Raw genomic sequence first — 17,991 nt, forward strand, 5'->3', positions numbered from 1 at the left:
AGGGGTTAGGGATTAGGGGTTAGTTTTTACGGGTTAGAGTTTAGGGTTTAGAGGGTCAAGATTAGGGTTTACGATTTAGGGATTAGGGGTTAGGGGTTATGGGTTACGATTTAGGAGTTAGGGTTTAAATTTTAGAGGGCCAAGATTAGGGTTTAAGATTTAGGGATTAGGGATTAGGATTTAAGATTTTGGGATTAGCAGTTAGGGTTTATAGGTTAGGGTTTGGGGGTTAGGGTTTAGGGGTTAAGGGTTAGGGTTTAGAGGGCTAAGATTATAGTTTAAGGTCTAGGAGTAGGGTTAAGGTTAGGGTTTTGGGTCTTAGGTTTAGGGATAGGGTTCAAGTTTAGCGTTAAGAGGTCTAGGATTAGGATTAAGGGTTTAGGGTGATTCTATGTTGCAAAAGAGAAGTAGTTGCATTTGCTACAATTCATGACAGTGATCCAAATTCTATTTGTCACTTTAGAAGACTTGGTGAAGATAAGGTGGTGGTTATCATATAAAAGATTCTTAGTGCACATAATGAGCGAAAGCATAAGTGTGGGTATATGGAAATCCTTGGAGATGTTAGGCCCTATAATACTTCCAACAAAGCATTTATTGCATGGTACAGAGATGAGACTCATCGACTCCTGATAAGATGTCAGTGCTATAGTTGAGAGCATTGGAATTATCCATCTCTGAAGGAATAGAGCTTGGTACATTGGCATATTCTTTCAATTCTTTCATGTTGTAGTATACATTATGTCTATCATTAAAAACCACATGCCGAGTCTTTCCAACAAAGGACTATTTGGTATTTGACTTTGATTGTGAGACAATTAATGTTACAAATGGTTCTACGATTGTATCAAAAGAAGAGACGAGATCAACAAAGGACTATTCAGTATTTGACTATCACTACTACACAAAGTGACAAATAAATCTTACAAGGAGAACTACACAAATCCAAATAAGGATGTACAGAAGGCCCCAAAATGAACATACAGATGCATGAAATGGAACGGAGTCCATGTAGATTGAGAAAAGCAACCAAAGAGAATAAGAGCAATGAATGAAGATGTTATGCTAAAAGCAATGTGATCTACATGCTGTAAGCATAGATGTATGTGATCCATTAACTTACATCACATCAAGGGCTGTAGAGAACATGTTTGGTAAAGGAAAGGGAGCAGAAGAAATGAATACCTACTCACAAGATTGTCTTGCTTTCTTGTAAATGATAGGAGAAGGCAAAGTTTAGGACAACAGATAAGGCCTCTTATAAATGGAAAAAGTATTTGCACTAATGCATATCACATTATTACAGGATTATCACATGGCACATATTGGAATTTGGCTAATAAAGCAAAGTATGGAGCAAAATTAGACATTCATGGAAACACAGGAAGGCCCAAAACAAGAGCCTTAACAGTTGTAGCAACAATAATTTTGAAAGATGACATTCATGAAAATGCTTTACCGCAACCCCATCTATCAGACATGTATCTTCTGGTAGGTTTGAATAAAAAATAAGTATTTTACTCTATTGGAGAAACACAGAGGCAAAGAGGGCATGCTCCAGCATCTTTTCATACTTTGTATACTCCTTGGAAAAAAAGCTTTAGACAAGTTAAAATCCCAAAGAGGCAAAAAATGTCAAAGTGCAATGACTGTGATGATCTAAAGCGAGCACTTGAGAGTGCAACATCTCCCAAACAAAAACAAGCATACAAAAAAAAAGAGAATTTCATCATGGACTTGTTTGACATTCTAGAATAAAATATGCATTTTGGAAGGAGAAAGCTATTTCTCATCCAAATGAGTACATGTGGGTTATTGTAGATGGTATGGATCAAAATACAACAACATTACCTCGATTCGTTAACACTCTACCTAAGCTACAAGGAAAATACTTTTTAAAGACACATCTATGTGGAGTGTTAGTGCATGGATTTAAGATTTTTGCAGACGTATGGATTGATTCATTGCATCTACATGATAGCAATAAAGTTGTAACAATTGTTATGAAGGAAATTCACAATGTACATGCAGAAAAAGGTCGCCTATTAGAGCAACTTTGAGAGTACATCAGGCAGACAAGTGCGGATAAGAGAATAAGAATGTACTCTTATTTTCATGTTGTGCAATGCTAATCGCTCATAGAATCTTCAATGAGATTGAAGTTGGGTTTTTGTTGGTTGGGCACACAAGGATATTGATCAGGTATTTAGCATGGTCTCAAGAGAACTAAAACACAAGGACATGGAGATGATGGATGACTTGATGAGAAAATGTGGGAGGCAAGTTGGTTTTTGCAAGGAAGGAACAGTATGCTCAATGGTTGAAAGGATGTATGATTGGAAGAGCTTTATTCTACCTTTCATACAAAAAGGTGGTGATGCCTTGATAGGTCATGGCTCTCCACACTATTTTTTGCTTTTTCTTAAAGGATGAAAAACCAGTGATGCAGTGGCAACACTATTCTCTTGATACAAAATGGAAACTTGAAGAACCTTATTCTCTCTTAACTTCAATTCCAAGAAAAGAAATGAATCCAACATGGGCTCCTATAAAAGAATTCAATGAGAAATCCAAAGGTGAAATAGAAGTCTTAAAAGCTTTTATTACATACAAAGAGGAAATGCTCCAGAGATTTCCTGATTGGAATCCCTTTTGGAAGGAACACACTACTATTGTAATTACTAAGACCTACCAATTGATAAAGGACCTTGCAAAAATGCGAGAAGATGATATTAAGGCAAAACGGCCTTTTTGTTGGCCAAATGTTGGTAACGACTTGTGCCCAGCATGTAGTCTCTTTGAAAATGAGTTTGAATTGCTGCTCCCATGTCCATATTGTGGACCTAAGAAGAGAGAGTTTATGCCACTAATAGACATAGACGTCCATTTTTTGTTACAGTTCGACCATCGGATGATGAACATGAGAACGTGAAGTTTTGGGTTGCAAAAGTAGTGGACATGAGCATGGATGACCAAGGGAGTGCTAAACGTTTACAATGGTATGGTATGAGCCAACGGGTAGGAAGGAGAACCAGGATAACAATACATTATATAGTAGTTGTCTGAAAAAGGGATGGGTCCCAAACCATGATGCAATTTCAAAGCTTTCCACAGAGACATTCATAGTATCTTGGAAATCAAGGACAAAGAAAACAAAGAAACACATGGGATATGATGTAGAAGAAAAAATAAAATTATTGCAACCAATTATTTCGCACATTACAGAGTTCATAAAGATGCTCTCCAAGGAGGAAGTAGAAGGAGATAGCGCAAATGAAAAATGCCCATGATAACACCATTCAAATATTGAGAAAGACTAACGATGGTGGTGGTGGTCAGATGAGAGTGAATGAAGATGGCACCTAAGCGACAAGTGACGACATAAAGGAAATGTCTGGATCAGCCTTGTTTGTGACAATGGAAAAGGACATTCGAATAAGAAAATGTTTGGATTGCCCATTTTTTCTTAAGTCACTGTAAAGGCATAATTAAAATTTTTTAAAGGCCACGGTAGATCCTTTATAGTCCAACTAGCACAGTAGAGGCTTGGTTGCAATAAAAAACAACAAGGGAGCTAGAGGGCCTCTTTGACGAATAAATCACTACAATCCAAAAGTGTTACACACATAACCATTTAATGCAAGTGTTGCAAAGACATTTGAGAATAACATTTTGGTCATCCTGCAAAAGGATCTGCATTGTATTAAGCACAAAGTCCTATCATAATGTGTTCTCAAGTCGAGGGTAAGCATCACAAACCTTTGATTTTGAGTGACTTCATAGTCAGTGGCTAGGAATACATTTAAAATGGCATTCTGAATATTTCATCCTTGGACAAACCCAGATTTCCTACCAAGCAGAATGAGCTTGATTTTGTTTGTCATTGCTTTGGCCAACAACACCTTATAGACACAATTTAGTAAAGTAATAGGTCTTCAATGGCTCAATAGTAATTGATTGTGATTCTTGGGAATCATTGCGATTATCCTTGTATTGACTTTATGAGGCATAGAACCTTTATAGCAATAGTGTGGTTAATGAGCTCCATCATGGTAGTATTGACTCTATGAGGCATAAAACCTTTATAGTAATGCTGTGGTTAGTAAGCTCCATCATGGTAGTATCACAAGTATCCCATAGGTGTTGGGAAGACTCTTTAGGAAAGCCATCAAGGCCTAGACTCTTAAATCAAGATATTTTACATATTATTGCTTCCATTTTAGGGTTTGGCCATAACCTATTGCTTAAATCAAGATATTTTATAGATTATTGCTTGCATTTTAGGAATTGACTAGGGTTTAAGATTTAGGGTCTAGGCTTTAAGGTTTAGGTTTTAGGATCTAGGGGCAAGAGTTAAGGGTCTAGGGTTCAAGGTATAGGGTTTAGGGTTTAGGGTCTAGGGTTTAGGGTTTAGGGTCTAGGGTTTAAGGTTTACAGTCTAGGGTTTAGGATTTACGATCTAGCATTTAGGGTTTAGGGTCTAAGGTCTAGGGTTTAGGGTTTAGGGTTTTAAAGTGTTGAAGATCTAGATTGTCAGATTATGATCTAGGGTCCAAGGTTTAAGATCTAGGGTCTAGATTCTAGAGTTTGGGAGGGTTAAGGATGGATTTTGTTCTTGAATGCACCATGATATAACAATTATTACATACATATCCAATGATCATACAAGACCATGCAAACTATTTTGATAAGATAGTAAAGGTAACTGTTTTGGTACGATAGTAAAGGTAGAGGTAAATGGTTTTGTTTCAAGATGTTAGTGGCTCTTACTCCTACTTGGACATTGTCAATAAAAAGAGACAAGAGCTCCTTCCTAGGTTTGCATAGTTCATTAACCAAAAAGACCTTAAGGACAAGATAGCATTTAGCATAATTTTCTCCAATGCTTAGATCAATGTAATGAAATTTTCATTTACTTGTGAAATTAAAACTTGGAACTTAATATGAGCTTGGGATCTATGAGCGTTTTAATGATGATTGGGATGTCTATGTCAACTTGAGTGATGGAGAATGTGTACATTATCTGTAAAATAAAGTACATAGGACCATTCATCATGTCTACCATTTGACTTTTTATCTTGAACATGCTGTAGTGGAGCTTATAGGCCAGTTTTATTAACATTACTCTCACTCTCTCTCTCTCTCTCTCTCTCTCTCTCTCTAAGAAAGTATTTCTCTCATTGAGTAAAGGTACTACTTAGGCTTCATTGAAATTTTAAAATTAGTAAATTCAGTAAAAAGCATACCAATGTGTATATATATATACACATACATACATACATGTATACATACATTCAGATATATATATATGTATGTATATATAGATATATATATATACATAAATACATACATGTATATATGTATGTATATATATATATATATATATATATATATATATATATGTATATGTATATATATGTATATGTATATGTATATATGTGTATATGTGTATATATGTATATATGTGTATATATGTATATATGTGTGTGTGTATATATATATATATATATATGTATATATGTATATATATATATATAGATAGATAGATAGAGAGAGAGAGAGAGACAGAGACAGAGAGAGAGAGAGCAATGTCACAAAACACATCTTTCCCAATCGAAAAAAATGTTAATTCTTACCGATTTGAAAGAAATTAAAGGCCACCTTGAGTCAAGGAGGTAGGTAGTAGGAAAGCAGGAATAGAGGTTAATTAATGAATTAATAACGTATAAGATAGGTTAATTGAGAAAAGGGAGGGGGGCAAGGCTGAGTGACATTAATTAATTAATTGGTAGAGAGGTGAATATGAATGGCAAGGGTATCCTGATAAGAGTGTTGTTATTACTAAGTAGCCCAAACTAAAGGTGCAGTAGGAGAACTGGTTCTATCATAGTTAAACAAAAAAGACATTTTAATAAACAGAGATGTCATGCAGGTATTCTCTCTCTCTCTCTCTCTCTAGAGATATGGGAAAGAGAGAGAGCGAGAGAGAGAGATGAGAGGGCCAAGTAGAACACTGCTTTATTTGTATTAGGGTTCGTTATTTGCTATTGGTCACTGAGAGGACCAAAAAATGTTAGGATTTTACTACAACCATGTAGTACATTATTCACTATAGGTAGTGAGTGAGTAGACTAGGGGCATCAACACATGTTGGATTTAAAAACAATTATATTCCATCATATCATTCCTCCAATACTTTAGTGGTATTTGTGCCTGCTTGGGCTATCTCTATGCATGAAAGATACCTACAAATGCCAAAAATGCCAAAAATAATTTTTATTTTGTCGTTCATGCAGCTAAGTGAGGCTTTAGCAATGCCCATTTGCATACAACAAATGGTGAGGAAAGTGGTTGTATCAAAATGTCAGTCGTTAAAAATGTCAGTCATTGGTGCATAAATAACCATATGCACAAGGTGACAAATGAAAAAATGCTACATGCAACATACTTCATTAACATGCAGGAGGAGATACTCCATCTTCTAATGCTAACTTGAATTGGAAGTTAGATGTCCTTGTCCCTAAAATCAGTAAGGCTTAAGAAGAGAGGTGCCAATGGAACAAAGTGAACAACAAGCCTTTGGCTCCCTTTTACAGCCATTGCCCCAACAATTACTCATTGTTTTAGTGAGTTGTGTGCTTTTTTGTCTCTATGAAGCACCTATCATCATATAGTTTTCCCATGAAGCACTAAGCCTATCATCATATAGTTTTGCCATGAAGCATTAAGCCCTTGTTTGTTAGAAGTCAGGAGATTAAGAGAGAATTCAGAGAGAGAGAGAGAGAGAGACATAGAGAGGGAAAGAATGACAAATCCTAGCAGCCAAGAGGATAGAGGTAGGGAGGTAGAGAGGCTGAGAGAGAGAGAGAGAGAGAGAGAGGGAGAGAGAGAGAGAGAGAGAATAATGAATCTCTAGAGAGAGAGGAGAGGTGGAGAGAGAAATAATTACAAATCCTAGGGAGAGAGAGAGATGAAGAGAGAGAATGATAAATCCTAGCCGCCATGGGAGGGAGAGAAAGAGAGACTTGAGATAAACTAAGAGAGAGAATGAGTGGGATGAGGATAGAGAGGGAAACGCATAAGAGTTATCAAAGAGAGAGAGAGAGAGATTAAGAGAGAGAATGAGGTGTCTTGACTATGGCTACGGAGAGAATTAGGAGTCGAGAGAGAGAGAGAGAGAGAGAGAGAGAGAGAAAGTTTAGAGGAAAGAGAGTTTTATATATTTACATGTTTTATATTATACTTTTAAAAAATTATAAAAAAGAGTGAATTTATGGTTTGTTTTGAAGGTGAGATAATATTTATATATATATTCATCTTTTAAATTGAAAAATGTTAACTTTTCTTTAGATACTTATTCTTCATTTCTCTCACATGCAGGTTTAGCCTCTACATCAAAACCCCTTCTTTTGCATATTTAAGCCTCTTAAACCCCAGCACATTAAAATGAACACAGAAAAAGAAATTATTTATTGCTTTTCTTTGCTTCGACGGTTGGTTTAGCATAGTTTAGCATAGATTAGATTTCCTTAGAGGAGAGACAATTCTCCAAGTTGCCAATCGAAGCCATGCTCAAATTTTTCTAACTAGTTCCTAATCGTTATCAGTCCCTTCGCTCACATGCGGTTTAAAACTCATAACATGCTATTAAATAAGACCTTTTACCATTTACCAAGAAGTTTATCAATGGACAGATTACATATATCAGTGGACAGATTACATGTCATGGGACATATTGGAGCTTGATGATTATTTGTTATTTTTATTGCATTTGTATAAATATTTAAGCTCATTTATTGTCATAAAAAGACTTGTAAAGCCTTCTATGCTATTTTTTACATTTATTGCCATATGAAGTGCCTTGTAATAAACCTGACCATCCCGACCATTCACTATTTAACGAGTATCAGTGGGATGCATAAGTGGATATCAGTGGAATAGTTTTTAGTGGGTAGATTGCATCAGTTGGGTATCAGTGCACAGATATCAATGGATGGACAGATTACATGTCATCACGAAGATTGAAGCTTTATCAGTAGAGGGCAAATCAATGGATGGACAAATTACATGTCTTTATGAAGATTGAAGCTTTATCACTACATGACATTTTATTTCATTGTAATGCTTTATTGACTAATTTTTTTACATTTGTACAAATATTTAAGCCTTGTAAAGCCTTTTAGGCTATTTCCCACATTTATTGCTATAAAATACTTTGTAAAGCCCTCTCCGCTATTAGTCACATTTATTGCCATATGAAGCCTTGTAAAGCTTTTTGGGCTATTTTCCACATTTATTGTATCAAGCATTGTATATTGTACTTGTATGTATCTAAATTCTTCATTATCTTTTCTTGTAGGATTATGGAGCAATCAACTAATGTGGGGGCTATCCTAAATGACTCTGAGATTAGAGCATGGGTCTCTGATGTCACTTTGAATTTGAAAGGAAATGAATATAGCCCCAATGGCTTTGGTAGGTGGACTCGATATCACATGGGCAGAAGAGCTTGGTTTCTTCATCAAAAGGAAAAGAGAATCTTTCTACTTATGTCAAAAAGGGAGTTCAATGATGTTGAAGATCCATGGGATGCTACTTTCTTCAAAAAACATATGACTTCAAGCCTTGTAGTAGGCATAATGATAGAGCCAAAAGAGACTTTTATGGATATTTTCACAATGAGTTCAGATCCTGAAGTTGGCGGTCTTCATTTTGTTGTGTCAAGGAAAGACTCAAAGAGCTTTGTGATGCCTCCTCCTCAACCATTAAAGTTTCCAGAGATGCAAAGTGCATTGGAGGCTCTTGCATATACTTGGGAGCAATTTCCTAGTGTGGTGGCAAAAAGGATGCATGCAAAGATAATGTTTGAGTACTTTCAAGATGCACAATATGCTCCTCATATTCAAGGATGTTCACATGAAGGAGATCAAGCTCAGACTTTGATGCAGGGACAAGAAGAACATGCACACTCGTGTAGAACATGAGCGCAAACTTTTAGAGTAAGAAATGGTGGATGTAACTAAGGATGATGAAACACAAGCCTTGAGTGCATGTGAATTTAAAAAAATTGAAGAAGATGAAGGTCAATCCACTGCAGTTATGCTAGAAGCTCTTGCTAGCAAACCACGACGTGAAATGCAAAAGGCTAGTACTGCAAGAGCCACAGTTTCAAGCAGTAAAAAAAGGCATCGTCCCACTGTAGAGAAAGATCATGTGGATGAAAAACGGTTAAAAGAAGAGAAAGATGAAGAAGACTCAAAACCCAAGGCTGAAGATGATCAAGATGAACTCACATCAATCAAAAATCTTAATTCGCATCTTAATGAAGTAGTAACAGATGATGATGTGGGATATATTTGGGGTCAAAGGACATGGTTTGTGAATGCCAAAGATGTGGAAGCTGCAGCTGTCTTTACTAATAGCCGAAGCCTTGATATATCCTATGCACTGCAAATATACGAGTCTTTGAGAAATGGAAAGAAACCTGTGGCAAGCAATGTGGTCCTGCACCCAATAATGTTTTGTCCAATCAAAAATAGCTTTCTGGATCAAATAACATTTACAGGGCCTACACATTTCGAGGAAACCTTCAGTCGATTCTTTAAACACAGTCTTAAAAATATTCCACATGAACAAGGCGAAGAGGCACAAGGTGAGAATATGCTAAAGGAAGCAAAGAAGGAATTCCTCCTTGATTGCAGATTCCAGCCCATTGATGGTCAACATTGGGCTTATGCTTGTAATCAGATCGCAAAAGAAGCAAAGGAGGTCAAAAGACTCACTTCAGAACAATTTGCAAAGATAAGTTCATTCCATTATTATCCTGCAACAATCTCTATATTCAAGCATGAGATCAAGTATTTGATTGAGTCCAAAAGACTTAATCATTATGTCCATGGAAAGCGTAAGATATCCTCAACATCAGAGGTCTTACAAAAGGCAAGGGTTATATGGACAACATTTGGTTCTGCAAATCCTGATTTGAAGCAAAAGGTCACAAAAGCAGACACCGACACACAAACTTCTATACTTCTTTGAGTGTAGTTGTGCCTAGGGGAACTCAAGAGCGAGAAGACAATATGACAAGCCTCAAGGTGGTGAGGGACAGATATGCCGACTACACTTCTATCATATTCCATCCTGTTGAAGTGTTCAATGAGCTGCTTGAAACATGCATTGCTTGTGAGCATGGATAGTTGACCTATGATGCTCCTTTGTTTATGTCCAGAAAGTCAAAGGTAATGGATAAGAAGGAGTTGACGGCAAGGATGTGGAGGCCTATAAAGTACTTACCTGACAAGTATGCATCCATGGCAGCACAAAAACTTTTAAAGAAAGAATGGTTTTTTGGAAAAAAAGACAAAGACCACTGCATGGAAGAATCCATCAATGTACAGGTGAGGCATGATGCAGTGCATAGTGCCATTAAGTATTTGCTGTCAGAGAAACAAATCCTCGGGGGGGTCACTCATCATATGTAACCCTATCACGTGAGTTCAACAGAAGGATATTTTTTATTTCTAAAATTTATAGAAATAAATATACATAAGGGACTATTTTAAATAGTTTTGGAAAAAATTTACAGATTTGTATAGAAAAGGGGTACATTTTATTAATGAAAAATTTACAGATAAGGGATTTTAGAAATATGCCTTGAACGCACGTGGTATAGAGGGTTTATACATAGTGACCCCCCCGAGAACAAATCCCACTTAGTCATTGTAACATTGACTATAATGTGGTCAAGCATATAGCTTCTTTGTCAACACCCAAGGTAAAGCTATGGGCAAACAGGTGGATTAAAAAGGATGAAGATGGGTCAGAAATAGTAACCTCTTACATGAGAAAAGAAATCCCACAACAGATGGTTGCATATGTGGAAAGATTAATCAGCGAGATAAGGATGCCGACAGATATGCACCAAAGCTTTCAATTCAATGTAGAGGTTACGGCAGAGTCTGGAAAGCTTGTGAACTTCAAGGGAGTTTCAGAAGATGACTTCATCAAGAATGAGTCAACATGGGACAAGCCACAACTATTCTTTATCAATGAAGTTTCTAGCGATGATATCCATAACTTCATTGATAGAATAGTATATACCACCATTACAAAGTGGCAATTTGCAACATTGTCATTTTTGTTGATAAAAAAGACAAAGAAGCCATGCAGGTTACTCTAGAGCGAGCATATTCATCAGATTTGAAGATCTATAGTGGTGTTTATGCAGCAAAGAGAGGCAAGAGAGAATGTGGCATAGCGATTCAATATCTTGAATCATTCTTCTTGTGTATGCGGAGTCCCAACCCTGATCACTCCTTACAAAAGAACATAAGAGGGAATTCAAATAATTTGAGATTGATGCTAGAAGAGAAATATATTCCCAGGGACTCCATACATTATCAAAAAAACAACTATGGAAGTCCTGCAAAAAGTGCGATTCTCTTGCTTACCATGATGGAGAATTTGCTACCGGCAGGTTGGGAGGTCACCTTGTGCAGGATGGGATATTTATTTGAGGATCTCCTTAGAAAAGGCAACTCCACAAATATTATTGAAAACAAGCATTTCATGGCTTATTTTCAGCTTCAAGCAGATCTAACCACAGGCTATGAAAAAGAGATAGAGCACAAGGAGACTGATGACATGGATGATGACCTTGAAGATCATAATGTCCCAGTTGATGATGATGAAAAGATGGACTTACATGACCCGTTCAGCAGAGAGAGGTTGGTGGATGAAGAGAAAGATAATGATGCTTTCTTTGATAATTATGTCTCATAGGGTTAAAAGGCCACTACGACAATACATAGCGGTATGAACTCTCTATTTCTCAACTAAATACAATTTTTTAAATAAGATTGAAATTTACAAATAATGAATCTAATCTCTCATATTTGTTTACAGGCAATAGAGGGAGAAGAAATGGATGAAGTCAATATGGAGGCACTCCCTTTTCTACTTCAACAATGCAACCACCTCTAAATTTGATTGAAGAATCCCATGAGCATAAGAGCTTTAAAGACACCATGGAAAAGCAGAATGACTGCAAACATAGAATACAAGCTATGACTGAGACCCATTCTACAAATTTAACTGCATTGGATAAAACGGAAAGCTCATTTGATCCAACCTTATTTTTACTATTTCTTTGGCAAGTGAAAAGATGGACTTACATGACCCGTTCAAAGATGAACTCTCTATTTCTCAACTAAATACAATTTTTTAAATAAGATTTAAATTTAAAGATAATGAATCTAATTTCTCATATTTGTTTATAGGCAATAGAGGGAGAAGAAATAGATGAAGTCAATATGGAATCACTCCGTTCTACTTCATCAATGCAACCACCTCTAAATTTGATTGAAGAATCCCATGAGCATAAGAGCTTTAAAGACACCATGGAAAAGCAAAATGACCGCAAACATAGAATACAAGCTATGATAGAGACCCATTTTGCAAATTTAGCTGCATTGGATAAAATGGAAATCTCATTTGAAGTTAGGATCGTTTTGAAACGAGAACCTCAGTATTTGAGCTTAGGTAGAGAGGAGGTTTCAATCCTCTCCAATCCTTTAAAAGAGGTTAATGATAATGTTATTATGGCCATTCTCAGGTAACGTTTGTTTATTTGTTTACAGTGTAGTTATATCTCAGTTTCCTAGTGCAGAATGCAAATCAATTCTATGAGCTAACGTTTGTTTATTTCTTGGTGCAGTGTAGTTATTTCTCAGCTTCCTAGTGCAGTGCAGAATCGTGTCTACATGCTCGATGCTCTCCTTTCTTTTATTCTTAGCTCTCCTCAAAATACTATAGAAGATGTTTGTACCTGGTTAAGCCCTTTGAATTTAGATGGGGTGCGAGTCATTTTTATGCCTTATCATGAGGAGTAAGTATCAACTCCAACCTTATTTTTACTATTTCTTTGGCAAGTTTGTGTAAAACAATAATCATTTTTAATCTGGTCGTGTACTTCACATTGGAGTCTGATTGCTTGGGACCTTGAAGTCAACCATTTGTGGTTTGTGAATTCAATGGAAGGCTATCATGCCAACTCCCCAAGGTAATTATTCTCTTAATATTTTTGTTACTTTCTTATTTTGTATCTTATGATCATGACATATTAATATATTTAGTATGTCATGATGATATCGACTAGTATCTACTATTAGAACAACCACGAAGCAACAAGATCAAGTAGAATTCAAACGATGTCTACCAGTGGAGCAAAAAGATGGGCACAGCTGTGGGTGGAGAGTTGCCTACAACTGCATGTTGTTTCTTAGAGAGATTTTTGATTTGGAGTTACCAGTCAACATGGAATCATATACAGAAGCTGATCTACTAACGTTTTAGGCTGAGAGTATTCAGCATCTAATTGCTACCATTGGGAAACAACCTGAAAATATGACTACATTGCAGCATGTATAAAACCTTATCTTTATACTTGTATGCTTGTTCAAGCCTTTAATTGGGATGTGTAAATCTCATAACTTTTTTATATTTTCCTCCAAGAGGAGAAGAGACTGAGTCTAATGAAAGCATGCTATCTTTATACTTCTATGATTATTTAAACCTTTATCTTTATTTAGGATGTGTAAATCTCATAACTTTTTAAATTTTTCCTCCAAGAGGAGGAGAGACTCACTCTAATGAAAGCATGTATGAAACCTTACTTTTTAAATTTTTGCTCCAAGAGGAGGAGAGACTTACTCTAATGAAAGCATGTATGAAACCTTATTTGTATACTTCTATGCAGTCTAATGAAAAAACCATTATTAATATTGGGGAACAACCTAAAAATATGACTACATTACAGCATGTATGAAATCTTACCTTTATATTTCTATGCTTGTTTAAGCCTTTATTTGGGATGTGTACATCTCATAACTTTTTTATATTTTTATAGCAGAAGGACATAGCAAGTGAAGAAGAATATGATGTAGACTACTCTCTCAATAAGATGAGTCATGAAAATATGACTATTGCAGCAGATTGGAAGTTCATTGACCGCTATGTTGTTAATTAGACAACAACCTCATTTTTTTGAATTTGGTGAAGAGGAGATTATAATCCTCTTGAATCCTAAGAAAAAGGTTAATGTCAAAGTCATTACAACCATCCTCAGGTTTGATGCATCCTTTTCCTTGGCTTTATACTTTTCTTATTTTGATTAAACCCGAGAAGCTAATACTTTTTTTTCTATATAGTAATGTTATAGCAAATTTTCCTCAAAATATACAAAGAGTTTCATATATGCTCGATCCTCTTATTTCGGAAGTGCTTAGCAACAAAGAAGAAACCATAGAGAATGTTTGCAAGTGGTTGAAGCACGTTCCTATGAATGAGGCATGAGTTAAACACAGGGATTATTCTTTATTGATAATGCAGCTCACATTGGAGTTTGGTAGTCGTGGACATCTTTGCTAAGAAGTGCTTCTTTGCCAACTCAATGACATCCGTCCATGGCACTGTGTTAGAGTATTTATAGACTACACTTGTTGTCACTTCTTGACATGTAGATTGATATGCAATGCACATATTCACTGTTGTTATATGTTTTGATGTGCAGATCGGCTCGAAAGTTAGTAGGTGCTATCGACATGCTATCGACATAGTAATGCGGCAATGTGACTTGGCACAACAAATAGAGTATATAACATGTCAAGTATCACATCAAGAGGATAGCCACATCTATAATTGTGGATGGAGGGTGGGCTACAATTGCTTTTTGGTACTTGGTCAAATTTTTGAGATACAAAATGACACCACACTGTCAACATATACGGATTTGCATCTCTATGCATTTATAACATGTACCATTCGAGCAATCATTAAGGGCGACAATATGGACCCTCCCACAAGGCAAATAGATAATGGCTCAGAGGAGTGCGAAATGAATGCCGTCAAAGGGATAGAAGACCCCAAATCTACAAGCATGGCTTCATTGGAAGAATTGGGAAGCTCTTTTAATGTTAGGGTTATGATTCAACATAGACCTCAGTATCTTGAATTTGGGGGAGAGGAGACTTCAATCCTCTCTAGAGCTTCAAATGAGGTCAATAACAACATTATGATGGCCATTCTCAGGTTTGATACAAACTTTTTCTCTGCTTGATAATTCAATATTTTGATTAAATCTAATAAGCTAATATTCATTTATTTGTTGGTGCAGTATAGTTATCTCATGATTTTGTAGAGCCGTACAATACCGTGTGTATATGTTGGATTCCCTCCTTTCTCCTATACTTAGCAATAGTAGAAAGATGATAGCCGATGTTTTTATATGGTTACAACCTTTATATTTACATAGCGTGTGAGTCCTATTTATGGCATATCACGAGATTTAAGTATCATGGCAACCTTTATTTTCATCTTATACTGGCAACATTGTGTTAAATAATAATGGTTCTGAATTATTCGTGTAGGGAACATTGGAGTCTAGTGGTTTGGGACCTTGAAGACAACTATTGTTGGTTTGTCAACTCGATTGCAGGCTTTCATGGCTCAGTGCAAATGTAAGTATTCTATTAATCTGTTGTTACTTATATATTATGTACCTTATGTAATAGACACACTAAGTTTTTTTAATATGTCATGATGAGCAGGTTGATCGAGAAGTTGGTATCTGCTATCAGAGAAATAGGACAGTACAAAGACTCGCTAGACTTCCAAAAGCATTTAGTAGTAGAGCGGGAGGATGGGCATAGTTGTGGGTGGAGAGTTGCCTATAACTGCATGTTGTTTTCAAAGAAATTTTCTCACTTAAGCCACAGGTCTCATCGGAAGACTCTTTGGAGCTCAAATATTTAGAGGAGGATATATAATTGTTTAGGACTGAAATCATTCGAGACCTAATTGCTGCCATTAGAATACAACATGCAACTGAAGCAATATCAGAGCTTGCATTTAAGGAAGAGGAGACTGAGTCTACTATGAAAGCACTACACACTACAGAAGAAGTAGAGACTCAGTGTACACCTACAGCACCACAACCTCCACTGGAAGCATCAGAAGAGTTGCCATAGCCTCCAGTTGCATTTAAGGAGCATTTAAGGAAGAGGATACTGAGTCTACTCCAAAAGCACTACATACTACAGAAGAAGTAGAGACTGAGTGTATATCTAGAGCACCACAACCTCCATTGGAAGCATCAGAAGAGTTGCCACAGTCTCCACTAGAAGCATCAGAAGAGTTGTGATGCATGTTTGATGTTGTGTTTGTATATATGCATGAGGAGCATATTCTCATGATGTTGTTTATTCCATGAATATTATGGATGACATTTATTTGTTGCAATGTATGAATCATGATATAGTTTTTGTTGATTATACACCAATTTGTAACTTATTACTTAAGTGGCATTTAGTCATGATATTTATATATTTATTTCATGCACATAATTTTATGATATGAATGTGTGATGATGTGATTATTTGGAAATATAACCTTGTGTGATGAGAATTTTGATATGAATATGTGATGATGTAATATTTGTAATATATTTCACTCCAAAGTATCAATTCCCAATGCTCCACTCACTTAAAGTACAACATTCCCAATGCTCTGTAAAATTTTATTCAGTTGGACAGTCTCCACTCACTTAAAGTAGAGCATTTCCAATACTTCTCTCACTTTATTCCAACCCTTATCCTTATCATAGCGAACACATTGTGCCTTAGTGCACTTGTATTCTTCCATCGTAGTCCTTCCACAAACACTCTCTTATTTCTTACATCCTAGTCCTTCTGATTAACTTTGTATTCGTCTTTCACTTTACGTCTTCCCTCACTTTCTATCACTCTTGAAGGAGGGGAAGCTCACTGTGCATCCCTCACTATCGTTCCCTCACTCTCCTTCTCCCACTTTCCCTCTAAGACAATGACTAGTTACTACCCGACTTCATTAACTGAACTCATATTCTGTCTTAGATCTCTTTTGTATGGACCAATGAAGGAAAAATCATTCAAGGAGGATATGCTACGCACATAGCTGCTTGATTTAAACACAGTAGAAGAGGTGAATATCCCTAGCTTTCTTTTGTACCAACCGCATCTGTAGCTAACAAGTCAGTGACATAAATGCACAACGGTCACCCTGGCATATCACGAGTGGAGCTTGATATCTCAACACATTATTCACAGAAGATATATAGGTAGTGAGTGAGCAGACTAGGGGCATCAACACATGTTGGATTTAAAAACCATTATATTCCATCATATCATTCCTCCAATACCTTAGTGGTATTTGTGTCTGCTTGGGATATCTCTATGCATGAAAGATACCTACAGATGCCAAAAATAATTTTGGTTTTGTCGTTCATGCAGCTAAGTGAGGCTTTAGCAATGCCCATTTGCATGCAACAAATGGTGAGGAAAGTGGGTGTACCAAAATGTCAGTCGTTAGTGCATAAATAACCATACGCACAAGGTGACAAATGAAAAAATGCTACATGTAGCATACTTCATTAGCATGCAGGAGGAGATACTCCATCTTCTAATGCTAACTTGAATTGGAAGTTAGATGTCCTTGTCCCTAAAATCAGTAAGGCTTAAGAAGAGAGGTGCCAATCGAACAAAGTGAACAACAAGTTTTTGGCTCCCTTTTACAGCCTTTGCCCCAATAATTACTCATTGTTTTAGTGAGTTGTGTGCCTTTTTGTCTCTATGAAGCACCTATCATCATATAGTTTTCCCATGAAGCACTAAGCCTATCATCATACAGTTTTCCCATGAAGAACTTGTTTGTTAGAATTCATGTTGGCATCAATTTTAGCATCGCACATGGAGTAGGAAACCTTGCTCAAAAACCTACAGATTATAAGAGAGAGCATCTTCTATTAGGATGTGCACTTACCTATATTGAGTTGGGCATGGGGCTTAATTAGTAGACTCGGGGTGACAAAAAACAACTGTCAACATTTGGCAATCTAAAGAGGCCAACAAAATCTTAATCTTCTCTATAATAGCACCTGATGCACTCTTTGATAATGCA

Source organism: Dipteris shenzhenensis, chromosome 24 (genome assembly GCF_047967505.1).
Source record: "Dipteris shenzhenensis isolate YYH24624 ecotype China chromosome 24, Dip_SZ_1.0, whole genome shotgun sequence".
Lineage (NCBI taxonomy): Eukaryota > Viridiplantae > Streptophyta > Polypodiopsida > Gleicheniales > Dipteridaceae > Dipteris > Dipteris shenzhenensis.